General features: G+C 50.1%; 1 long non-coding RNA gene across 1 annotated transcript; it reads left to right on the forward strand.

Moving 5' to 3' along the window:
* The first annotated feature begins 11,767 nt into the window (after positions 1-11,767).
* LOC136290297 (uncharacterized) lies at positions 11,768-24,832 on the forward strand. Its single transcript, XR_010721079.1, has 5 exons — positions 11,768-11,878; positions 12,273-12,404; positions 14,053-14,192; positions 14,955-15,062; positions 22,782-24,832. It is a non-coding gene; the product is annotated as an uncharacterized lncRNA (long non-coding RNA).
* Positions 24,833-25,522: the final 690 nt, after the last annotated feature.

A 25,522-nucleotide genomic window follows, 5' to 3' on the forward strand; every position in this document is an offset into this window, starting at 1 on the left:
TTGCCTGGCTCCTCAGCAGGATGGGAATTCCTTGAGTGTCTAGATGATCCTGCTCCCAAAAAAAGGGAGATCAGTGGAGTGGAAAGATGACCCAAATATGCTCAGCAGCAGCTACTGGTTGATGAAAGCAACTCGAGGATGGGAGGTGTGAGGAGGGAAGGGCATGGAGTGAAGAGGGGTGGATCAGTGGGGACAAGAGTTCTGCCTCCAAAAACCTTCAAGGGAGCAATATCAGCGAAGGAAGGGAATTGCTTTCATTTTCTTGTAGTAGTAACGCCTAGCATCAGTTCCATAAAGCCAAATTCAGCCCAGGAGGTTGGAAAACTGCCTCTGTAGTGAGCAATTGGGTGCTAGAGAGAGGTTCCCACCGTGGAGCCCTGAGGAGGGGTTCAAATGCTGTGTGAGGGGTTTCAAATAGCTCACAGCCAGGCAGGAGTCTTGGAAATGCCTGCCAGAGGGCCTCAGAGATTTGTAGTGCCTCGTCCTTTCAAATCACATTTGAAAAACAGAACCGAAGTCCAGTGCTCAAACACTTCTTTGATGGGACTTTTCCGCATAAACAATTGCAGGCACGGCCAGGAGAGTTTTGTACAGGTGTTGCAAGGGTTGGACTAGGAAATAAGCAGGTGTTTGAGATGCTTTGCTCTCTATTAAAATGTGAAAATAAAAAAAAAAAAATCCTGGTGAAATAGGACCACAGCTGCTTTTAGGTGGGATCGCTCTGGACATGAAAGGTGGAAAGAGAGAGAAGGGGACAACCAGGAGCCCCATCTGGGGGAGGATTGGGTTCATCTAGTGCCTGCAGGCAGCCAAAACCCTGGCTTCAGACTTCCCTGGGAACTGAGCATGGTACAGGAGGACTTGCCCCGTCTCAAGGACTAACGAGGAACGTTACAGTTGTCGTTTCCGCACCAACACATCTCTCAGCCTGCTTGAATTCTTCCTGAGGACCAAGTGGCCCGTTTGGAGGTTTTGCAATAGCTCTGTGTCTGCCCACAGGAGCATGGTTGCAGTTCCTGTCCAGCCTTGTGTGGCTCCTGGAAGAGTCTTCATCTCCCTGGCCCTGGTCCCACGTGCTGTTAGGCTGATAGGGGCACCAGCCATGCCCTGCTCCTTCATCAACCAGCCCAGCTTTTCCCTGGTTTCTGGAGTGGTTCCTTGCTCTCTCAGACTGCTGCAGCTGTACCAAAGCCCCTGTCCTGCGTGTCTGTGCAAGCTGCCAGGTCTTCTTTACGCCCAGCTGCCCCTCAGATGCATCTGAAGCTTTAAATAGCTGGAGGCCAGCGCTGAGAGCTCACAGCGAGTTCCCCCTGGCTTCAGTTTCGGTTCCGTGTGTGAACCGCCTTCCTCCAAACCTTTCCAGCCTCTTGGAGGTGACAGGAAAACCGTTCCCTGAAGGTTTCCCCACCTGTCCCTCCTGCATCTCCCCTGCTGTGGCCACAGCTGGGCTCCCACCACCCTGTTCCTTGCAGCAGCCGTGCCCAGGGGAGCGTGGGCAGCCGTGGGGCTGCAGGAAGGGGGAAGGACCACGGAGGCAGCAGCAGGTTTGCAGACGCGTGTTTCTCACTTCGTCTTTCAGCTCAGCGTCCTGCAGAGTCCACCCTGCTGCCGTGGAGGGTCAGCCACTGCAGCTGCCAGCCCCAGCTTAAAGCCTGGCACGGTCCGGGGGTGATGGCAAAAGCCACAGTGATAAATCCATCGCCTCGGGGTGATGCAGACCTGGCTGTGCTTTCTGCGTGTTTCTGCGTTTCCCATTTTTGTGTAAATGCAAGCCAAGGAGCATTTCTGAGGGCACAGGGGGTGGGGGATGCCTTTTAGCCTTCCTGGCCTCTCTGGACACGTTGTAACCTAAGCTGTTCTCTGGAAATACCGCTGTAAGGCCGGGAAGAGAAGACTGGAGCCGGGAAATGTGTTCCTAGCTCACCAGTTAGCTTCTCTTTCCGTGCCAGCTGCCTCATTTGTGAAATGGAACCAACTCCCTGCCTAGCCGCAATGATTATTTGCTGGTGCAATAGCTGTGGACCCCGGGCCAGCATAAGAGACATAGTCTAGTTTGCAGGGGGAAACCACGAGGTGGGACAAGGGGCAGGAAAACAGCCGGAGCTTGTGGGGAGACGGAGATGGTGCTGAGGGCAACCTCGCCCTTGATAAATTGCAGCTGCGTTAATTGTCCAAGAGTGGGAACAGCCTTGCCCTCCCAGCTCTGGGCGTGATAAAGAGTGAGTGAGCTGGGAGAGAGTCATTTGGAGTTTGCTGGCTCTCCTGTGAGGAGGAATGGACGGGAGGCCGTGCATCTGGATGGAAGTGAGCACCCTTCCCTCATCAGGGTGTGAAGAAGGGCTGAGGCATCGAGTCTACAGACTAGCTGCTAGCACAGATGGGCACACCCTGAGAGCTGCGTGGAGCTGCCCTTGGGAGACGACAGGAAAAAGGCATGAAGGACTTTCAGATCACAAGGTGCTGATGTTTGAAGCCTTCCGAAGTTTTACTGAAGCACTCTGCGTGTCATGGCTGTCTTGACCGCCACAAGGGGTGGGCAGGTGCACAGGGGAGTGAGGAGAGTCCCTGCCTCTCTGCTGGGCCTGGGTGAGACCACAGTCTCTGGTTAATGCCCATAAAATGCGAAGAACATGTAACATGTAGTGCTATAAATGATTATTAAGAATAGGCTGTCCTGGGATGTTTGGGATCATTAAAACCTCCCCACTGAGCTGCTACATAACCCCTGCCTTGGTCTGACTGGGCACAGGTTGGTATTTTTATTTCTTTCCACCCCACTTTGTGCCCAGCCAGGCAAAAACATTTCCCAGCCCAGCAGGGACATCAGTGGGAGCCCTGCAGCAGGGGGAATGCTGGTGTGCCCTGGGCCTTGCTGGCAGCTTTGCTTCCCCTGTCCACAGCCAAGCTCTGCTCACCCTCAAGGTGCCCCAAGCCCCTTCAAAAACCCTCCCACCCCTTAGCTGCCCAACCATGTCTCGGTGCATCCGTCCTTCCGCTCCTCCTCAGCTACACCTGTAAGTATCCAATGATTTAAAATGAATAAGACACTTGAGATGCTGCAGGGGCTGATGATGGAGAGAGCCCGGGAAAGGGCTGAATTCCCAGGTTAATGATGAATCACTCTGGGAGTGGAGTCATTGATTTGTAATCATTGCCTGGCTCCCAAATATAATAGCCATGAATTCCTCTGACCAGCAACTGTGACAAGGTGCTTTGGGCTATTCCCAGCACACCTGCCAAAGTTCAAATCTTGCTCGCAATAGCGGGGCTCAGAGCTCCAGGAGCCAAACAACTCCAGCAGCATTTGCCCTCCAAGGAAAGGGGCTCAGCAGACAGCACACACACCCCCAGCTGTCACTGTGCTGCTGCTGGAGCTTAGCACGCAAATAAATCATTTCCTTCCGATCCTCCACCCGTGCCCACCCCAATTCCCTGCTGCTGTCACCCCACCCTGGAGGTCTGGGAAGGGGACGTACAAAAACCAAGTGAGGTGGTGTGTGTTAACACCCCGTTGCTTTGGGGGCAAACAGCAACCCGCCAGGGGCTCCCAGGGCACGAGCTGAGAGCCTTGGGTATTTGGGAAAGGGGCTCAGTGCCATCCAGGGCAGGCCCCGAGCTGTCACCAAGCCTTCTGTGCAAAGATTCCCAGAGCCTCAAGCTTATTATTTGTATCCTTGTACTCTCTTCCTCTCCTACCCACAGGGACAAAAATGGGAGCAAACCAGGCAACCAAAACATCCTGGATTAGCAAGTGTACTTGACTTGTACATCCCCAGGGGATGACTTTAGGGAGGGTGGAAGCCCAGTGCTACCATGGGAAGTGTTTTCTTGCTTTTTGCATTAGTTGTGTCAGGTTTCCTGCCTGACCTGTGGTGTCTATCCATCCCCAGGCTGTGCTGCCTCACAGGGGTTAGTGTGGTTTTGGCGGGGTTTGCCCTAGCATAAAAGCAGGCGAAATTCCTATTCCTGGGAGCTATATTCCATATAAACATCCTCCCCACGCCCAGCCTCCTGCTCCACCCACCTGACTTCCCCAAACAGAACCAAAAGCCAACCACGTCTCTGTCCTAATCCTCCCCTGGCGTCCATCACACCTTGATACAAAAGGACCTGAGTTCACCCGTGCTCACTCCGCAGCTGTGAGCACCCCTGTGACCTCTGCCAGGACATCCTGGGTCTCCACATCAACCATCTCCTCGTCTCACTGCCTCCCCGCTTCTCTGTGTCTGCTCCACCATCACAGACTTCGAGCCCCATCAGTAAAAGGCACAAGGCCTTGCAGTGACACTGCACCGTGTTTCTCTCTCTCTCTCTCTAACCCCACCAAAAGAGACATTCTACACTGCATCCCAGAGCTATGGCTCTATCTTCTACTCCGAGGCTCCAGAAATATTTTGGAGGAGAGGATAGCAAAGGCTGGGGAGCACATCAGCAGATACACCCGAGTTTCAGCTGCTCAGAGTCACCCCACTCTGTACAGTTTCTTTTCCTCCCGTGCGTGGGACGAGCAAGTCAGCATTTAGAACGGCTTTGTGCAAAAAAAATTAACGGTAGTGAGGAGCATTTGGGTTAAAACGTGACTGGCCAAAAGTGCCTGTGTTGTAGCCAGGCTTCATCCTGCCTAGGCAAACCTCCAAACTTTATTAAAGCCTTGAGATGTCAAAACAAGGCTTCTGCACCGTTCCCTTTAGAGGCACCTCCATGTTCCACGCTGCAAATGCAGACGCTGGCTTCAAGCCAGTCAGCTCTAGCAGCCCTGCCAGCAAAACCTCATTCCCCCAAGCTCCTTCGGCAGGGCTGTGCTCTGCAGGGATTTCTATTGCTCTCAGCTGTGGCAACACCTGAGCCGCAGGGTTTAAAGCAAGGTGAAGGGTGCTCATGCCAGCAGCAGCCACCTGCCCGGGGTACACCCTGAGCAGCAGAGCCCAGCCACTTGTCATCCTTACAGACAAAGCTCAGGGCATTTCTGGCGTGCCTGGACTTGCTCGTCCTGTTCTTCAGAGGCGTTTCAGCCCAGCCCAAGACACTTTTGTCCCCTGGCACCTCCCAGCCTTACCCTGCAGGTACAATCTTCCCTTTGGCTAAACGGCTGCATCTTCCCCTAAAGCTCTGCAGCACTCCCTGCCTCACCACAGCAAGCAGCCAAGCCCTCAGGGCGCCCACCCTAACAGGGTGACAGAGGCACGGAGAACACAGCCAGTGCCACTTTTCCAGGACCTTCAGCAGCAAGCTGCAGTTGAATCACTGAACTCACAAAGGGAGGCACACGCGGAGACTTCAAGGAGGTTTGTGAGGGTTTTGACCCAAACAGCCCGTGTGTTTTGGCAGCCAAGAGAATACAACCGCTTTTCGGCCCACCCTAGGAACAGAGAGCTCAAGTCCACCTCGTTTCAGTGTTGGTGAGCAAGCTTTGTGTCTTGAGCCTCACTGTCAGCTCTGAGAGCGGCTCTGTGAGTGAGCTGCTGTGAGGTTCTCGTGTCACCACCAGGGCCCACCTCCTGCAGGCCACCCTGGGATCCCAATCCACACCTAGCACGGCCCCCATCCAGAGTGGCACGTTGGGGAGCCACTGCCACCATCTGCCTGAAATTCCCCTTTCCCATGGCCTCCTTCAGTTTGTGGGACGTCCCTCCCTGCTCTGGCACGCATTAAGATTTATTATGTGGCACACACGTGTAGGAATGCTGCTGCCCGCTCCTGCTTCCAGTTTTAACATGGGAGAGCTTCTTCCTTTCTCTTCAGACACAGGGTGGCTGTTTCCTGCTGTGGTTTCGCTCTGCTGGTGACAACCCAGGCAAAATTACAGGCGCCATCAGGGATGGAGGCATCGATCAGAGCGTCACCTGCGAGGGCTGGCTCCACGGAGCCGGGGGTGGCAGAAGGCAGGCGTGGGGCAGTGGCCGAACCGGCAGAGGGGCAGCCTCACAGTGCCCAAACAAGAGGAGCAGAGCAGATCTGGTGATGGCAGCCAGGTCCACAGCCACAGCACAGTGACTGCCAGGCAGGTCCACGGTGATGAGACAGGTCCGAGGGCAGCTCAGGGACTTCAGGACAAGGTCCACACAAACAGGCACAGCTACAATGCAAGGCAGCCCATCTGGGGAGCACGGGCAAGAGCCTCAGCTAGTGAACAGCCCAACAGGCCCTCACTGGGGCTTTTTAGCAGGGCTTTCTTGGACAGCAGGCACTTGTGTGATCATCTAAGTCAGCCCTGAACCCAGGGAGTCCAAAAACCCCCAGGGGATGCTCTCAGAACCCTGACAGTAGCTACCGTGCTGTGTGAGCCTTCAGGTGGAGATGTGAGGGAGGAATGTCATCTGATGCCAGTGCCCAGGCTGAAGCACCACAGCTCCTCACATGCTGATGGGCATTTTACAGTGAAAGGTCTTTACTGGACAACCCTCTGCAGCAGTGAAGTTCTCCCCTCTTATAATGATTACACTGAAAGAATGTGGGAATCTGTGGGGAGACAGATGGAGACAGAGCTAAAGGCAATCTTGCCTCCGATACATTGCAGCTGTGTTGATTACCAAAGAGTGGGAACAGCCTTGTCCTCACCGCTCTGGGTGTGATAAAAGAGTGAGTTCCCTGGCACGGAGTCTGTTGGACCTGCTGTGAGGAGGAAGAGACAGGAAAGAAAGGGTCAGATGTTGTGTAAGGGACAGGAAGGAGCAAGCTGGAACTGCAAAAGGAAGGGAGAAGAAGGAGAGAAAGAGCCAGAGCTGTGTGGAGCTGCCCATGGGAGGCTACGTAGGAAAGGTAGGAAAGGCTTCTAGATAACAAGGTGCTGATGCTTGAAGCTCTCTGAAGGTTTACCAAAGCACTCTTGAGTGGCGTGGCTGTCTCTACTATGACAGAAATCTGCTTTTAAGAAAGGGAGCAAATGGTGAAACTGTAAGCTGCTTAAAAATAAGTGTTTTAACAGAGTTTGGAAACTGAGCTGGGGACAGGAATCAGTGCAGTGCACAGGAGGGAATACTGTCTCAGGGATAACATGTGTGCACACAGACCTTCTCAAGCTAAAACAGTGTTCATGCTTTCACTCCGGAGAGGGAGAGCTATCAGCCAAACTGAGCTCCTAACTGACCAGTGGTTCTGGTATTTGCTCTTTATTCACCCTGCTATGAGTTGACCCGAATCAGATCCTGTCTGCATCTCTTTCAAGATGTTCAAAACCCACTTCTGGGAGACAACAGGAAAGATGGAACTCTCAGCACTTGTGCCATCCTCACCAGTTCCTGAGGAGGAGGGATGACCAGCAGCCACCAGCACCTTTTCTGGACCAAGATGATGATGTAGCAAGGTACAAAAACGTGCTAGGTTCAGAGATTTTTGCCTAAATAGCTGTAATTCCCAGCATGGGATGGGGGCTAAAGGGAATTCAGGCTCTCCAGCAGCCTGGCAGCTCCTTGGAAATGAATCACTGAACTCAGAGGAGCACACCTTAAATGGAAAAAAAACAAACACCACCAGCTTTGCTGAGGAGGCACCTTAAATTAAAAAACAATCAAACGGCACGACGCTGCCCGTCCAGCCTGTTGAAACGACGCTGTAATTAAAACTTAATGAAAAGCGCCATTAATCGATGAGCTTTATTAACCTTGTCTGAAACCATTTGGACAAATTAAAACTCCTCTTGGTCTTTTCCTGCCACGCCGAAAGCAGCGAGTCACGGAACCCGATCAATAAGGCCGGCCACGTCGTCGCTTCTTTGTTTGGGGCAGGAGGAGGCTTTGCTGCTGGAAAGCTTCAGCTGGCACAGCTTCGGCCCCCGAGACTCTGCCTGCGCCAGGGCCCCTGCTGGCCAGCCCCAAAAGAGATTGCCAGGGCACTTCCATGGGCACACAAAGAATGCTCCCCAAAGCGCTGCCGGGGACCAGCTGTCCCACTCCGGGGGACACTTCCAGGTTATTTGCATGAGCGGATATCAATCGATGCCCCCAGAGAGCGCTGCCAAGGCCCCTGCTGGCGCACAGGGTGCTCACCCCAGCACAAAGCAGGGTGAGCTTGTGCGTGCACATCTCACCCCTTCCAGGGGGCTTCGTGGCACTGCCCCTCCCGGGATCCAAACCACCCAGGGCCCTGCATCCCAGCTGGATCAGCTTCTTGCCGTTCCTGTAAAGCAGAAAGGCTGGCAGACCTCTTGAGCTCTTCCCTTCCCTCACCCAGCTGCGTCTGTCCCTCAGCAACCCCACGACAGCTGAGCAGCTCAGCACTGTGCCACCTGCTCCCCACCTCCAACAGATTCCCCCTGCAAATAAATCCCAGGCACAGCCACCCCGGGGATGCTCAGTGCTGCACCCTCCTCCTCCTCCTCCTCCTCCTGCAAGGCTGCAGCCCCACTGCAGCCACGGGGCCGCTCGAGCTGTGTGCAGCGGCCAGGAAACAAGTGGGAACCTTGGAAGGAAACGAAATTCAGCAGGCTGAGGCAGGCGCACACGTGTTGTTTGGCTTGCTTGGGCTGTGACCCTCGTGTCTGCTCTGTGGCCTGGGGCTGCTCTCGTGTGTGAACGCCACTGAGAGTGTGGATGTGGTGGGGTAACTCCAGCTGTTCTCAAACAACCCAGCGGACACCAGGCTGGGCACTTTTCGGGTGTGGATAAACCCTTGGTCTCCATCCCAGCCTTTCAGTAGATAACGTGCACGCTGCAGGCAATGTGCAAGGGTGGAGCACTTCGTGAGAGAAGTCAAACAGGTAAAGCACTTGCAGAGAGAAAACGTTTAGGAGCTTTCTCTTTGGAAATGCCGCTGCTGCAGCGCAGCCAGTGAAATCAACCCCTGGGAGAAATTAATAAGAAGGAGGTTTGCCTGTCTGCTTCCCACCTAAGCAGTTAAGCTGTGGAACTTGCTGCTCTCAGACATTTGTTTAAGGCAAGGGATTTTTTTATTTTTTTAAGTGCCCAACAGGAGCCCTTAGAGGAGTCAGGACTCTGTGGACACCACCCTGGAGCCACCACTCCAACCTTGAGTGACCCTTAGGACCGGTCAGGATTGCAGTGGGCATATTTGATGCTCAGCAGTTTACATAGGAATAGAAAAATCGATTTGTGTCGGATTAGACTAACTCTTGCTCTCCTCCAGATCTTTGTTTCTGCCAGGGGTCAGCATCATGGGCAGGGACACAAAATTCTTCAGTAGGTACGAGCAGGAGAACATCCCTCCTGACGAAACACTTCCCAAACTCCACTGGGAAGGGCTGAATTCTGCTTTGGCAAGCAGGGCTTACATCACTAAGCAGCCTTTGTTACTTTAATTATAGCTTTTAATATTGCCTATAAAAATGTTTGAGACCTGCTGAACTCTTTTCTGAATCCTGCTGAGACCCCTGGGCTCCATCACACATGGCAGAAGCACATTCCATAGGTAAATGTGCACAGTGTGAAAAGGGATTGCCTCCAATTGCCCTCACATGATTTCTAACGTAATTGAATATCTCTGGTTTTCACACAATGAAACACGGAGACGAGCTCCCAGTGAACCCTTTCCGAGCTGCTCATTCCTTCATGGGGTTTTATCAAGCTGCAACCACAATGACTTTTACTCAGCTCTGTCTGGGGACTCTGCTTTTGTTTTTACTGTGGGGTTCTGCTTCCTATTTGCGTTCGGAATTACAAGTGAGTACTCTGTCTGGTGTCAGAAGTGACTTCTTGATGCCCTTACCTTTCCTGCACTTTGGGTTTGTCCAGTCTAGGAGATTGATCTGAAGTGTTACTGAGCAAAATCTGCCGTGTTGATAATTGCATGTGAAGAGGAAAACCCCACTAAAGCCTCAGGCCTCCTGTTTATTTTGCAAAGCATAAAAAAAAAAAACAAAACCTCCCTGTTTAATAAATTGAGCAAACGTAGTCCAGAGCAGCTAGGAGACAGATGTGGAACCCTGTGATGCCAGCACTACAGACTCCCTTTTCATGCTAGAACAATACTTTGAAATGAAAAATTCATTACTCAGATCTCTGAAAAGCAAATGAAGCTCAGCCTTTCCTAACCCTGACATTTTCCAGACTGCTGGCCAAATCCATGGGTAGAACATTTCATGTTGGTAAAACAGAGGAAATAAGGCAAGAACTGTTTTTCTGCTGTCAGTCACGGTTTAAAATATAATAGGACAAAAGCTTTACTTTATTGAAAGTGCTGGACACACCAAAGGAAGCAAATACACATCTTGATTTTGTACAGAACTTGCTCTGTAGGAAGGCATTGTCTTTAAAGGTAGTTGAGCTTCCTGCTTTCTCCCTCTATTTGAGGTGGGTTTGTTGTTTTCTTTTTTTGGAACAGTAGTTTCAAGCAATCTGTTTGCACTAATTCACTCTTCACAAACATTAAAGCCTTTCCTTTATCTCAGAGATCCTTTGACAAAGGTGTCTGGCTGTGAAGAGCCATCAGAGTTTGCTTCTAACAGGAAAAAAAAAAAAAGAAAAAAAAAGGTTTGCAGTTGTCTGTGTCACTGCAGAAAACGAGCCCAAGGGTTGAACTGTGGCCTGGGTCAGTGCTGTGTGTTCTCCTGAGTGCAAGGCTTCTCCATCAAAGATTTTTCTCTTTCTTCTAACACGGTTTGTTAGCTTTCTAAAAGGAGACCTAAGGATGTGACTTGACCTTGCAGAAGGAAGGAAACCTCAAATTCAGCCTGTTCTCCCGTTCTGAACTTACAGCAAACCTTTGCAGAGGGTTCACTGTTCTTGCTAAATAAATACGCTGTGCATGGAAAACAGGGGAAGCCTGGCTATGTGTGAGTGTTCCTTGCTTTATGGAAAAGCTTAATTTGCTTAATGGCATCTTGCACGTAAGTAAAACAGAACAGCAACCTACGCCGTTTCAATCATTTCAGTCCAAAGTATAAAATCCCATTCTTAGGATTCTTAAATGGGAGTGTAAAATCCCATTCTTCCCTCCCCACCTTTCTTAGGACAAAATCCTTGTCAATCCACATTGGAGGATTGGTCCTTGTGGCAGGTGGCTGCTAAGGTCTCTGGGGGTGCTGGCTCTGGGCACTGCTTGGGGTCCCCCGGGACAGAATGTGAGGTTCCCCGTGTTCCACTCTGCCCCCAACACCCTCCCTAATCCCTCACGGGATGGAAAAATGTTTGGGGTGCTGTGGTTGGCAATGCCTTGGGCTGGAAGTTTTGGCCAGTTCCCAGAGTGGGGCTGTTGATGGCAGTGAGGCTTGGCGGGAAGGAGTCCCACACCCTGCGCGAGGTTATCAGCAGGACAGAACTCTTCTCCTCTGAGGAAAGACTGAACTGGGATTATTCAGCCTGGAGAAGGCTCTAGGGAGAAGTTATTGTGGCCTTCTAGCACTGAAGTAGGTTTTTATAAGAAGATAAACACGGGGCATGTTTTTTAGTGGGGTATGTTGTGATGGGACGAGCAGTACTGGTTTTAAACTAAGAGAGACTAGATTTAGACCAGATAATAAGGAACTTGTTTTTTTTTTTATGGTGAGGGTGGTGAAACAATGGATCGGGTTGCACATGGAAGTTGTTGATTCCTCATCCCTGGAAACATTCAAGGTCAGGTTGGTTTGGGTTGTGAGCAATAATACAACGCGGCTGAAGGTCTCCCTTCTCATTGCAGGGCAGTGGGAGCTAAATAACCTTTAAAGATCCCTCCCAGCACAAACCATTCCGTGGCTCCATGACACACGCAGGCACATGCACACTCCCCCTTCAGAGGGCTAGCTGGCCTGGCAGAGAATGCCTTTCTGATAAGCCTTATCTTTTCTGAATGACACCGCTGAGGCCCAGCGTACGAGGCGCTGTGCATCTCTGTTTCTAAGGACGAAAACCGGCCACAGGAAAGGCTTTATGAGCGCTCCCCGCTCTGATACAGCCCCCGAAGACAAACCAGAGGAAGGCTGAGCGAAAGCAAAGTGCAACGATCAGTAAGTTCGTTCAGCAGAGGGCCATTTGCATGTCCTCCTGTTCTGTGACAGCTCCTGCCAGACAGTGTTAGTGCATTAGCCACTTCTCAAAGCATCGCTTCCCCATCGGGCAGGGTCTCTGCAGAGCACCACGAGCCTCTCAGCTCCAAAGAGAATTTTTTCCCCCCCCTCTCTCCAGTCAGTGGTATTCCCTGAGCCCCGCTGATGAAAGACACAGATGTGTCTGCAGAGGAGGAGCTCGCAGCGCCTGCCTCGTTCCCCAGAGTCCTCTTCAGCCAGTTTGATGTCTAAGTGGAAGGGAAGAAAATAAGCTGACAGTGGGGTTACCACCCAGATGATTTTCTGAATTGATTAGCTGCCTTTTTTTTTTTTTTTTCTTTTTTTTTTCTCACAGGTCTCACAGCCACCTCCTTGCATCTCCCCGGCTAAGTAATGACCTCGGCTAGGAAGGCTCTGGAGAAAGACCAGCCGTAACGATGCGCGGCTTCCCACGAAAGAAACAAAGAAACAGCCAGGGGAAAACAAGGTGAAGGGAACTAAATAAGAGCTAGAACGAGGCGAGGGAAATGCAGCTTGCAGGAGCGAGGTGAAAAAGAAGCACCTTTCAGCAGCAGCTGAGATTTGTACCTGAAGGGCTGGGCAGGCAAGGAAAAGAGAGCTCTGGCCACAACTTTTTTGAGACCAAGCCCGTGAGCACAGGGCAGGCTCCTCAGCAGCTGAAAGGCCTTTTTTGGGGTGTGTTATGGTCGAGGGGATGTTGTAATAAAATCCAGATCCATTGGAGCTGTCGTGCGCTGGCCAGCCCACTGCCACCTCAGCCCAGTGCAGCCTCAGCAGCTCTGGCCGTCACCTCCCTGACGAGCATCACCCCTAAGCTGGGCTCCTGCACCCCAAACCTTCCCAAGCAGAGGATTTCAGCCCATGCTGCAGAACCTCCCCCCAGTGCCGCCCCACTCCCAGCCTGTGCCCTGCTGTTGCCAGGTGGGAACCCTGGGCACTGAGAATTCCAGGCTTCCTGTGCTGACAGGCACTGACCCCCGAGCAAACACTGCATTGGATCCTTGGAAAAGGCTTCCAAATTTGAGTGACAGCACTGGGATCGTGGGTGTGGAGTTTGGATAGAAGCGTGTTGTATCACAGGGTGGAAAACTTAGAGTTTAAGGGTTTAGAATATAGTAATATATATAAAGCAAGATGGAGGAGTGAAGGTAGAGACCCAGTTCTTCTTTTTCACCTTCTTCTTCATAGGTCTAGGTGGTGTTTTGTAATTGGGTAGAAAATTGAGGGTCACAGTTGGTTGGTTATTGGGTTAAAAGTAAAAATAATTCAGGTGTAATTTCTTAATTGGACAGTTTATCCTTAAAAGGCCTTGCAGAGAGAGAGATAGGGCTCCATTTTTAGTTTGTTAGCTAGAAGTGCTGCAGAACTCAGGGCTTGTGAGACTGTGATACAGATAAGAATTAATAAACATCTGAGTCTGAATACAAAATACCATCTCAAGCATTTAATCTCGACTCAGGCAAAAACAAGATTGATGCAACAGTGTACGATGTCTGTCTGTCTGTCTGTGGTCCTGTGCCCCAACAGCCAAAACCTCTGGGATGTGCAAAGGGAGGGACCAGGGCAGGACTGCCCAGCCCAGCAGCCAGAATTTGGGCTTCCTCAGTTTTCCCCAACATTTCTGCTGGGGAAGGCTCTCCTTCAGCATCCCTGGGCAGCCCCACTGGTGAGGAAGATGCATCCCAGGCCGGGAGGGAGGGTGAAGCCCCTGCAGAGAGCTTTGGGGTCCGTGAATGTCCCACAGAACGCCTGAGCTTCACACGCCCCACAGCTGAGGTCATGGGCAGCTTCAGAGGGGTGAGGTGTGGAAGTGGGGAGGCTCAGGCTGGCCTTTGGAGGATTTAGATCACACGCTGAAAATCTGGCTTTGAATGGGAGCAAATGCTCCAGCCTCCCTTCTCCTTTACTCCTGCCTCCTTCTCACAGCACAGAATGATGTAGATTAGAGGAGGGTGGGCGAGAAGGGTGCTGTGGAACCTCGTGCCTCTGCTCTTTCCCATCTGTGCTGTGCTATCCTGCCAGAGGTTTTTAACTTGGCCATTAAAAAAAAAAAAAAAAAAAAAAGAAAAAAAGGCTAGAAATAAACCCCCCCACACTCTATATTTCCTCTGCAGGTGCCCCAGCCCAGAACTGCAGCCTGCTGCTCTCAGTGCCTCCAATTAGCTAAGCAAGGCAAGCACCCATTAGCCCCACCTGGGTCACTCTGCGAGTGGCAAAGAGAGCCTTAACCCCCACACGGCTCCGGAATAAAGAGGTGAGAGGCAGATTTGTTTCCCTGTGCCAGCCCCTCCTGGCAGCAGCACCCAGCCAGGCTGGCCCTGGGTCCCTTTGAGTGGTGACACTGGTGGCGGTGACAGTGGTGGTGCTGGCAGGGATGTCCTGCCGGGAGGGTGGATGTGCTGACGCCGCTCCTCTGCAGAGCCCTGGGAGGTGCTATCAGCTCACATTTGGAGAGGCACTTCGGGAGGGGCAAGTATTTGCTACAGCACCGCAATTTTAGCTGTTCTCTTGCTGCGAGTGCCTTGCTGGTGGTGTCTCCTAGGGTAGATCTCTGTGGGTATGACTGCAGTGATGGAGTTTGGCTTGACACTGATCTGCTGTTTCACAGCCACCACTTCAGGGGCAGCTAAGCAAATCCAGCTGCCAGCTTAATTTTAAAAATTGGATGGTGTTTGTTTGGTTTTGGGTTTGGTTTTGTTTTGTTTTGCTAAAGTTGTGGCATAGGGGTTAAGTGAACACCAGAACTATTCCCTGTGCTATCACACAACTAGCTCGAGGTTTTTCTCACATCAGCCGTGTTTTTGAGCTGTGGTCGTGCATCAAGCCCCAGCGTGGAGCCCAAGGTGATGGGTAAAACACACACAGGTGGGACAGATCAACCAGTCTCAGGCTGTTTGCAGCCTTTGAGTAAAGGCACTTACAGGCTGGGTTCACCCAAAATGGGCGGGTGGTGGAAGTTCTAGACTAGAAACGAGCGTTTGGTTCCTTGGTCAGTTGAGTTCATGATTGTTTTCAGGAAATTGGTGTTGAACAACAGAAGGCACCTCGCTAGGAAAGGACAAGAGAAGGATGGGAGTAACTGCTCTGCCTGGGGACAGGAGATGGTGAAGAACACTGAGGGGTGGTAAGTCCTGAAAAGAAAATTTCCCTCTGTCCTTCCCTCTCTGTTACAAAGACGAACAGCATGGGGCACAGCAGCTGCAGCAGCCAACAGCAGGAAAAGGATGGGGAGTGCCTAAAATACTTCTTGACTCTGTATCTTGGGGCTGCAGAGTTCTGCCTTCCTCTGTGTCCCCCACCCCACAGGTGGGAGGAAATTTGGAGCTGAGAAGGCCAGTGGTGGAGCCTGGCACAGAGCAAACCCCTGTCAGAACTGGGATTTTGAGGCAGAGTGATCACTGGTACTAAGAGCACTAAAAAAAATACTATTTTTGCTAGCTCTTTCCCTCCTGTATTTTTTTTTTCTCATCTGGATCAAAGGAATTCGTTTGGCTGGTTTCTCCTTTATTTCAAGTCATCTTTGCTTTTCTTTCTGTATCTTAACCTTCCCCCAGAATGGTCTTCAAAGCTGGGGTTGGAAAGGCTGCGGGGGAATTTTGGTTGTCAGTTTGGTTTATATTTAATATCACTGTTGTAGTGGTATCTGTATTTTTTTGCTAAATGAAACTTTCCTTGGTTTTGCTTTCAATTTGGTGTCTATGATGCTGCTTCAGACAAAGGGTAGCCCTCTCTCGTGGGAAAGAAAAATCAGCTGAAACAAAGCACCTGCTTTGGAAAGATGAGGGTTGAGTTGTGATGGCTGTTCGCAGACAGAAAGAGGGACTGATAAATCCTGCACCAAAAAATCTCCCACCCAAGGTGGATGAGAGAGCACTTCACCATTTCTCACCATGCCCAGGGCATGTGCGCCCAAACATTACCAAAGAGTTTTTTTAACCACCAGGACTGGCTAATATCAATCTACAACATCACCTCTTAAGAGCTAGGATCTCTTGGAAACTCCATCCCCAAACACACGTTTCCCCCGTGGAAACTGAGCTTTCCCCCATGGAGTCTAGGGAAGGTTGCACATTTTGTGTCACCGGTAGGAACGCAAACACTGGCCGCGTGTTTGTGGTGACAGGAGGCGGTGGGAGGGTTTGCTGTTTGCCTGATAGTGCTGGTTCTCTGATTTAAGTTTCTTAGCCCCCTCAGGCTCAGCTGTGGCTCACTGCCAGTATTTGATCATATTTTCAGGGCAGGATTAATTATGCTTTGTTGCTCGTTCACGTAACAGACCAGTTATCAGCATCAAGCCCAAGCGTTACCCAGCACTGCCAAGCCACGTCCCTAGTGCCACATCTCCATGTCTTAAATATCTCCAGTGCTGGTGACACAGCCAGCTCCCTGGAGAGCCTGTTCCAGGTTTGAAAACCCTTTTGGTGAAGATTTTTTCCTAACATCCAATCTAAACCTCATGAGGTACGACTTGAGGCCGTTTCCTCTTGATATATCATTTGTTACCTGGGAAAAGAGACCAACACTCACCTTGCCATGCCTTCCTTTCTGGTAGTTGTAGAGACTGATAAGGTGCCCACTGAGTCTCCTTTTCTCCAGGCTGAACACCCTCAGCCATTCCTCATAAGGCCGTTCTTTGGAGGAGGGAGGAGATGTGCCCCGTAATTTAGTGACCATTCATCCTAAATGAGAAGGTTAATAGCTTGGCCACTTCATATTTTAACCCTAAGCTTTTTCCCCCTCTCTAATTGTAAAGCATAATAGGTTTTATTTCCATACGGCTGTTCCCCGCGGGGCTTTGTCTGGAGGTATAAATCAAAGCCTTCCTGCCACATTTTGGGGCTCGGGGGCAGATCCTGCCCTCATGAGAGCACGGAGTGGGGTCACCCAGCTGCCAGCAAAGTCACCCCATTTTGTCTGCCCCGCTGGGAGTGGCCCCTGGGAACAGGCCAGGGAGGGTGGTTGGGTGCTGAGGCCTTTGCAAACCGGATCGTGGATCTGGGTGGTGAACTTCCAGGGGCTGGGTTTTTTCTGGTACCGTGATCTCACAGGGCAGAACAGTGTCTCGGGGGCTGGGGCACACAGACAGAGCTGCTGGCATGCGTCCCTCTCTTCCCGGCAGGAAAAATGAGGCTTAGACATGAAGGTGAACCAGGAAGGCTGGGTGTGGGAAACCCAAACCTCGGAAGCTGTTAAGTGCAGACGATGGAATAAATCAGCCAGCCCTTCTCCTTGCCAATTTCTCCTTTCTCCGTTGCCTATTTACTTGTGTTTTCATCGGGTCACAGGTTTGAAACAAGTCGGTTTCAAGGCACAGGCACAACCGTTCCACCACAGGCAGGTGGTTTGCAGCAGGATCCTCATCTTGAACTCTGGGAAAAGCAGAAGTGCCTTGGAAGAGCTGTCTGGGGAGCTGGCAACAGGAACCTAGAGGTTCCTCCGGCCAAGACTGAGTTCTGTTTATCAGATCTCTGTTCAGGAGCCTACAGCATCCTTCCTGCCCAACTGTAAGGAGCACTGGCAGCTTGCATTGATATCCTGCTGGCATGGGAAGCTCTGGAGCTGAGCCTCAGGTGTTTGGTGAGAGCTGGTAAAAGTGAACCAGCTGGAGGAGTCAGTGCATGACAGTGCCACTAATAGTGCACACAGGTCTTTCCTTTCCACTTCTGCACTGCTGGTTTGAACTGGTGACAAAGAGAGGTGAGCTGCCACTGTCACTGTGTGGCTGCACCCAGCCCTGGGGAGGCACCGGGCTGATTTTCTGAGCTGAGTACCAGGCTGAGGTACAGGGCTGTGCTTCTGCTGCCTCGGAGGATGAGAGTGATAGGTGCAAAATGCAAAGTGTTAAAGGCATCCCCCAGCCCCTATGGAAGTGCAGTGGGAGGAGCAGCCTGCCTCTTCCAGGCTACAGTCAGATCTTGGTTATCCAGGCCCCCACCTCAGCGGACACAGCTGCTGGAGAGGCTGGGGTCAGAAGGGGTGCAGGCAGCCCCCCGTTCCACTTTCAGCATCACAGGACTTTTCTAACAGCCCCCAAGTTCCAGACTCTGCTCCTGTGGGCATTCAGCCTCTTTCTAACCCATGAGAGAAAAAGCTGAGCGTCTCAAAACTCCCTAGTTACAAGCAGGACCGTTCTGGGAAAGGTCTGGAGATGACTCACTGGCTTAGTCACTAGCTCCTGGGTTTTTTTGAGGCTGGGTACCTAAAATCCCTCCAGTCCATGAATCTGCCAGCCATCCCCCATTTCGAGCTGCCTACAGTCACTTTCCTCCGAGTGATTTGCCAAGTTTTGAAAGTCTTTCATGGACCTTGTTCTGTTTCCCTTGCACTGGAACCAACATTGTGTCTGAACCAGTTTAAATGTTTATCCCAGGTGAGTTTAATTGCACATACTGAATTAAGTGAACCAGTAACAGTGCAGCTTAACTGTTTCAAGAGCAACTACATTAGGAATCTGGAAATAAATCGTTTTTGTTATTGGTCAGGGAGATTTTTCTACAGGTAAGGCAGACCTCACGCTAAAGGCAATACTGGGAATGTCAACTCCCTGCCCTCGATATTTACAGAGAAACTGGATTAAGTCGCTCCACCTCATCCAGAATAATAATGTTTAGCACGTAAGTAGCATTTTACAATTTCAGAGCAATAAACAGAGACACCATGGTAATGAGAGCCGACAGGGCACTAGGATTAACTAATTAAGCCTCCCAACTTCCCTGAGGTACCTAAATATGACCGTTCCCATTTTATAGATGAGGAAAATATACATGAATTGATTTACTCACACGCACAGAGCAATTCAGTGAAGGAGCTAGAGCCATGACTCAGTCCTGACGATGTCTGGTTGGCTGCTCAGCCCTCTGTGAGACTCTGCCTTATTTCTAGACCAGTGCATCAGCACAACCTGGTATCTATCCCGTTCTTAGCAAGATTTAGAGATCAATCACGTTCAGTTTCTGCTGACTGCAGCGGAAGGAATGGGATCTGAAGCTCTCTCTAGCCAAATGCAGCGGCAAAGAGTTGGAGGTATTGGTGATGCCGGTGAAGTCACAACAAGTTAGCACTGGAGAGCTGCACTCCCCACAGAAGCAGCATAGCAGGAAAAGCAGCTAGCAGGTGGGTGTCAAAGGAAGCTTTGGAAAGGCCGTGTTGGCTGAAACCACCACGGGCTTTGCCTTTCCAGCCCCACCACAGCCGCAGGGATTGCCGTGCACACAGCCAGACCGTTTTTAATCTGGAGGGGCTTAGTGGTTCACACCAACACTGCATCTGGCCCAGAAACCTGGGCGGGGGAGCGCAGCACTGAGCAGGAACCATCTTGCTCTGTACAGCAGGTGCTCAGCACTTCTCAGAGATGTGAGATCAGCAGCTTTAGAGAAGAAATGAAGCTTTCCCTCAGCTCACATCCTCAGGTCCAGACGACAGAATGCTGGTTCCAACAGAGAAACTTTCACCCTGCCAGCTCTGCTCAGACACGGCGAGCCCCCGTCTAAGAAGGTGTTGAGCAGAGAACGGAATGGTCACGGCTCGTAAGCAAAATGGTGTTTGAATTCATTAATTCCCCTCAAGGAACACGGTCTACCTCTCCTGGAGTGAGTGATGAGGTCCCCTCTGTGCACGGAGCGCTGCCCTGCTGTGCAGCATCCTCTGTGTTTTGTCTGGGGCTGTTCCCTGTGCCTGTGAGCGCTTTACCTCCGCAGCACGCCGCACCTGAGCCGAGCGGGCTCAGGCTGCGCCGGTGAATCCCAGCGAGCCTCTCGCCGCTGTCGGGAGGCAGCCCGCAGGAACCAGCCCTGCGGCACACATCTCAGCACCGCCGCGAACTGCTGGTCTGGAAACGATTAAACATCTCTTTGTTTATGCCGAAATGCTGCCTGCCTGCCTGTGGGGTAGCTGCGGACGGCAGGAGGAGAGACAACAGGCACAGAAGAGTAGGGGTTTGTGCGTGTCTCCGCTGCGCTTCCCGGTGAGGTTTGCAGGGCAGATCCCTGGCTCCCCAACCTCGTTTTGTGTCAGACGCTTTGCCCGTGTCTGACCCATCTCCCTGCCAGATGAACCCGGCAGCAGCTGCGAGCATGGATGGCCGCAAACAAACCCCCAGCCTTTCCCCTTTGGGGAAAGACTTGGAAAGATCCAGGTTCCCTGGCTTTAAATCCGTTGCCACGAATTATCACTCGCCTGTTGATTGCTCTCTAGGGGACAGAACATCAAGTTACAACCTGTGGTGTCCAGCCCCAATGGGTTAGGAGCAGCAAATCTGTAGAGATCTAAGGCTTAGATCTGTTGGTTTGATATGTAGCTCAGTAAAGCACACAGGAGAGGAGCTGTGATGGAAGGTGCTTTGCCACATCAGTGCTAGCCAAATTCCCAGAAGAGAGCTGATGCAAGCTAAAGAGGCCCAATGTTGCTAATTTTCTGCCTAAACCAATGGTGATGTGTGCAACTGCTGCTTTGCTTCATGGAAAGTGTGGCTACACTTCAGTAATGTGAAATTACTTCCCCTTTCCAGCGGTTCTTTCAGCTGAAAAAAAAAAGTGTTGTGGAGTAAAGATCTGGGATGCAACGAGGAGCATCCATCAGAATTTCAGATGCTAGGTCAGCTTCTCCGAGTGACTGCTTTCACAATGGAGAAATGGAATGTGCACATCCAGGAGACGAAAGAAATCCTGCGCAGCTCTTTCACAATGGCAGTGTCTGTGCTACAACAGCTGGGTCTGTGCCTGAGGAGCTGGAGAGCGCATTCAGGCCAAGCAACAGGTTCTTCAGCAGATGAACCTCAAACCCACTCTACTCAGGCTGCAGGAATCATGGAAAACCCTCTGGTGACTCGAAGCTAGAGAGAAGTGTTTGTGTCCCAGCTAAACCTGCAGCCCTGATTGTGTTAGCTGAAGTTTAAGTGTAGCTGCATCGATGCCACACATCCGACTTCAGACCTGTGAAAGCTGCTTCACTGCATCACAATGCCAAAAAAAAGTGCGAATGCTGGTTTTCTCTTGTTCTACTTCTGTTTCCAATTCCTGTCTCCTACGCTTTCCAGCACTGTCCCTGTTTTCTCTCATGCCTCCATTTCTCAGCTGTTGTCTGTGCCCACCCATCACTTTTCTATTCTCTGCCTTAACAACTGGCTCTCCTTTTTATTGACTCCCTCATCTTTTCTCTTGATAACTTAAAATTTCACATTGTTAGGCTGTTGCGATTGCACATTTTCTACCTTCCTCATCTCACCTTCTTATGCAGCCCTGCAGCATCCCACTCCCCAGCAGACCTTGCCTTCACTGTGCATTTTTTAGTTTATTCAGCCTCTCCCTTCCTGACTTTGCCATCTCTCAGACATTCCCTGCTCTCTCCCTTTCTCCCTCACAGCATTCCAGCTCCTTCCACTCCACAAGTGTTTGTGACTACAGACTTTCCCTTACTCCCTGCTAATTAGGAAGGAGATGTATTTACTTCCCCCTCTCAGGGTATTTGCCAGTTTCTCTCATCCCCTGCTTCCCTTGTGCCTCTCTCATCCTACACAATCTCTTGACTACAACACTGTCCTCTATTTCAAATCCTTTTTGCTCTTTCAGCCACTCCTGTTGGCTTTCATGCCTCTTAGGTCAGCCCCTTGTGTGCCACTGTTTTCCCTGCTTCTTATGAGATCATAACTGGTAGCTCAAAAGAAGCAATTATCAAAATGCAACATGGCTTTTTTTTTTTTTTTCTCTTGACTCTCCTGATTTAGTAAAAAAAAGCGAAATTTCTCATCTGCTTCCACATCTCTTCTGCAATCCCTCTGGCTGCCTCCGTGACTCCAGCTCTGCCACTACCCAGAAAAATCTGTGCCTTCGTTTTCACTGTATGTGCCTCAGTTTCCCTGATTTTTTGTCTGAGTAGGAAAAGCAGATCCAGGGATCAAAGCCAGACCTTCCAGTGCTAAACGCTGCAGCCTCTGCTCTGTTCAGGAAGGCTTTTCAACTGTGCCACGTAAACCACAAAGCCTCTTTGCTCAGGAGGCATTGAAAAGGGAACAAGGAACTTGAAATGGATCAAAATACGAAGATTCCTAGAAGGTGGAAGTAGCTTGGGGTGAAAGCAGGTGGCTAAATCACATCTGTCTTCTACTTCATCACTCAGCAGAAACAAGGAAAGGCAGTGAGATTTGCTGGTGTGAGATTGTTGAGGGAGCTCAACACAAAGAAGGAAGCAATAAATTCAGACAGGCTGGAAAAGGGAGATGAAGCTCTTCACAGCCTGAAATGCAGTAGTTCTGTTTTGAAGAAACAGAGATGTTAGGCTTTATCTCTTGTTAAATCATTTCCCCACAATTAGGAAAACTTGAACTTCCCGAAGTCAAGTCCTTCTGAGGATGTGCTGCCAGTAAGAACAGAATCTGAGGTTTAGTTGGGCCTTCTGCAAGTGCTTTTGACTCCTTCCAAGGGAAGGCTGCAGTTCCTCCTGTACCTGGTTTATAGGAACCTAGTCCACTGGGCTTTAGCTTAAAGCCAGGTGGTGGAAATGCAAGGAAGTTATGAGTTCTTTTAAAAGATATCTTTGTTAATGATAATATCACTTCAGCTGGTGAGGAACTGGCCTGTGCCTGTCAGTAATATATTATCTTTCAGAGGCAGGCTACAAGAGATCTACCTGACATCAAACTAACATTACACTTAAGCTTTAGATCAGGCACAGATGACAGGTGTTTCTGGAGAAAGTGGAAAACACTCCTCCCTTCTTTTTGTTTCTAGATGAAATGATTTGTCATACAGGAACGGGGACATGCAGTTCCTGCAACTCTACAACCTTTTTTTTTTTTTTTTAAATTTGCTTTTGGCACTTTGAGTTTGGTAATTTTTTTTTTCCTCAGGAAAGTGAGCTCACAGATCCAGGGATGACCTAGAGCAACAAAAACAAGAGGTTGTGATTTGGTCCATCAGCCTCAGTTGTGACTCTGCATGGTACAAAGACTCAACCTTCGGCCAGTTTGGGAAGAAAGGATGAGTAAAAGCACAGAAGAGGGGGAAGAGTGTAAGTATGGAAGGCAGTGAGCAACCAGGATTGGATATTGAGCTAAAAAATCAGCAGTAGGGGAAGTCTTACCAACAGCCTAGGAAAAAAAAAATGATCCAGAGGAAGAATATAGCAAACTTGGAAAGGACTCTGGCCAGAGCAGGCTTTGGTTTTGTTAGTTATGGACAGGAAACTCATAACCAAAGTCGGCTTGGAAGAGAAGGAGCACATGGATCAAAGAAGAGGAAATGCCATAGTGTATTCACCAGGTCTCTGCCCACTGTTGAACAGCAGAGCTTTTTGTGCTTGAATAAGAAGTTTAAAGAAGTCGTTGAAGAACAGTGTAAGAATCCAGAAGAAGGAAACAACTTTAAGTGTTTGTGGGCAGCCCCTAGCATCCTGGAATAAAAAGAATAATATAAGAGAAAACACAGTCCAACAGAAATAATGGGGACGATAGAGGGAGCCAAATTAATTCGAAAAAACATTAGGCAAAATTGGTACCGTAGCTCTTCTGACAAAAAGAGAGATTAGGAGCCTTCATTTAAAGTTCACAGAGTTCTTAGCAGGGTAGAGAGCGGGGGTACTACAAAGCTGTTTGACCCAGTGTCAAGAACAAGCAAAGATGCAGCAGTAAGATAAGCCACAGCTGGACATTACAGGAATTTAGGGAGGAATGTTAGCACAGAGCAAGACAGAAATGCAACATAAACTCCCCTTACACGTCCAGGGGACTGAAAGTCCAGTGGAAGAACTGAGCACTAGGTGATACTGTAGAATTCTGTAACTGGCCCAAAGGAAATTGTGCCTGAGGATTGGTCACCTCTAAGATTTTTCATGCAGAACTGTTGGTATTTTACAGTGATCCTGCATGTTGACAAAGTGCTCTGAGATTGCCTGCCCTCTCCTCTCACAGTTACTGCAGGGAGCTGGAGCTGGCTCAATCCAGTGCAGGCAGACACAATGCTCAAGGGATCAGATACTGTCTTGCTCAAGATCGAGTCTTGCAGACACTGTGCCTTGAAACACAGTCAGGGTTTCAGTATAACATGTTGGTCTCCTTCAAATAATAAATGAACCAAGACAGAAGCTTTTAGGGAAAACAGACGCAAAGGCTGAACTTGGAAAGATAACTAATAAACCACTTGAAAAATAGAGTACATTTTGAAAAAAAAAAAAAAAAAAAAAACAGACCAAAACCAAAAACCCTTGGTGATGAAGGCATAGGAAATCTGTTTTCTGTGTGAAATTTACAGTGAAGGAAAGCAAGGTCTGTGTCTGAAGAAAAATCAGGTGTCTGATGACACCTCTTGTGTCATCCTCTTTGCCACGCCATTTCTCAAGTGACCCTCACAGACCCTCAAAGAGCACAGCAGTTGCCACACCAGATGAGCCTGGTAGCCCTCCTAATCCCGTCTTCTCACTTCAACAGTTGCTACTCTCTGATACTTCAAAGAAAGGTGCAAGAAACCCCATAGTGGACAATTATAGAATAACCCACCCACAAGGGAAGTTTTTTCCCTAATCCCTCGCCATCAGTTAGTGGTTATATTGTGCCTTGAAGCCTGACAGTTTATATCCCTTCTAAAATTTATTTATATCCTGTCTAATGTGACCATGAACGTTCTTGGTATCCATATAAATGTCTAATCCTTTTCTGAATCCTGCTAATCTCCTGGTCTCAATGAAACCCCTTGGTAACAAATGCCATGTGTTAATTACACATGGTACAAATATTTCCTTGCACCATTTTAAATTCCCTTCCTTCCAATTTCACAGGGTATCCCTTGATCCCGCTATAGGAAAAAGGGCAATGAAATTAGAGCTTGCTCATTCTTGCTGAGCCACGCTGCTGCTCCTTGATTTGTTTCTTCCCTGAACTAGCTGCTCCCATCCTCAGGCAGTTTTCCCTGGTCAGGCCGTTAGGCAGTGGCCTGAGGCACAGCACAGAGCTTAAACCTTCGCCGTGTTCTCTGTTGATACGTTCATTTTGAAGGGAAAAAAAAAAAAAAAAGGAGAGGAAACCCTGGAGATCTCAAAAGTGCATGCTGGTCAGAGGCTGTGAAATCCGACTGCTTTGTGTCAGCAGGTGTTAGCAGCAGTATGATGGCGCTGACTGATGCCACCAGCCTTTCCCTCTGTGATGCCTCCGGGCCAGACACAGAGCGGGCTATCTGCAGCGTGTTTTTCCCCTTGGATCTTCAGGCTGATCCTGAAAGGGGATATCCTCCTCCCATTCCAGCTCGGGCATTTCACTGCTTCCTCACATCCACGCCACTGAAGACCAGGCTGTGGGATTAGCCCGGTTCTGAAGGAATTGCCCTCAGCCGCAGCCTAAATCTGCGCATCTCCTCTCTGCCGTGACTGTGGTGGTTTCACAGTGGTTTCACTGGAGGTAGGACCCTAAAGGATCCCACAGGGATCCTTTATAACTGTTGGGAAGCTGGTCTGTGGTGGCCACAGAGAGGTCGTCAGGTGATGCAGTGACAGCTACACGAAGTCACAGCTGCTCGGGGTTCCACCGGAACTCTGTCCCATTAAGGCAGCTCCACTAGCAGGTAATAAACACCCATCTGTCGCTGAACGTTTTCCTGTAAT

Source organism: Chamaea fasciata, unplaced genomic scaffold (assembly GCF_029207755.1).
Source record: "Chamaea fasciata isolate MVZ Bird 193981 ecotype frontalis unplaced genomic scaffold, bChaFas1.0.hap1 SCAF_5, whole genome shotgun sequence".
Lineage (NCBI taxonomy): Eukaryota > Metazoa > Chordata > Aves > Passeriformes > Sylviidae > Chamaea > Chamaea fasciata.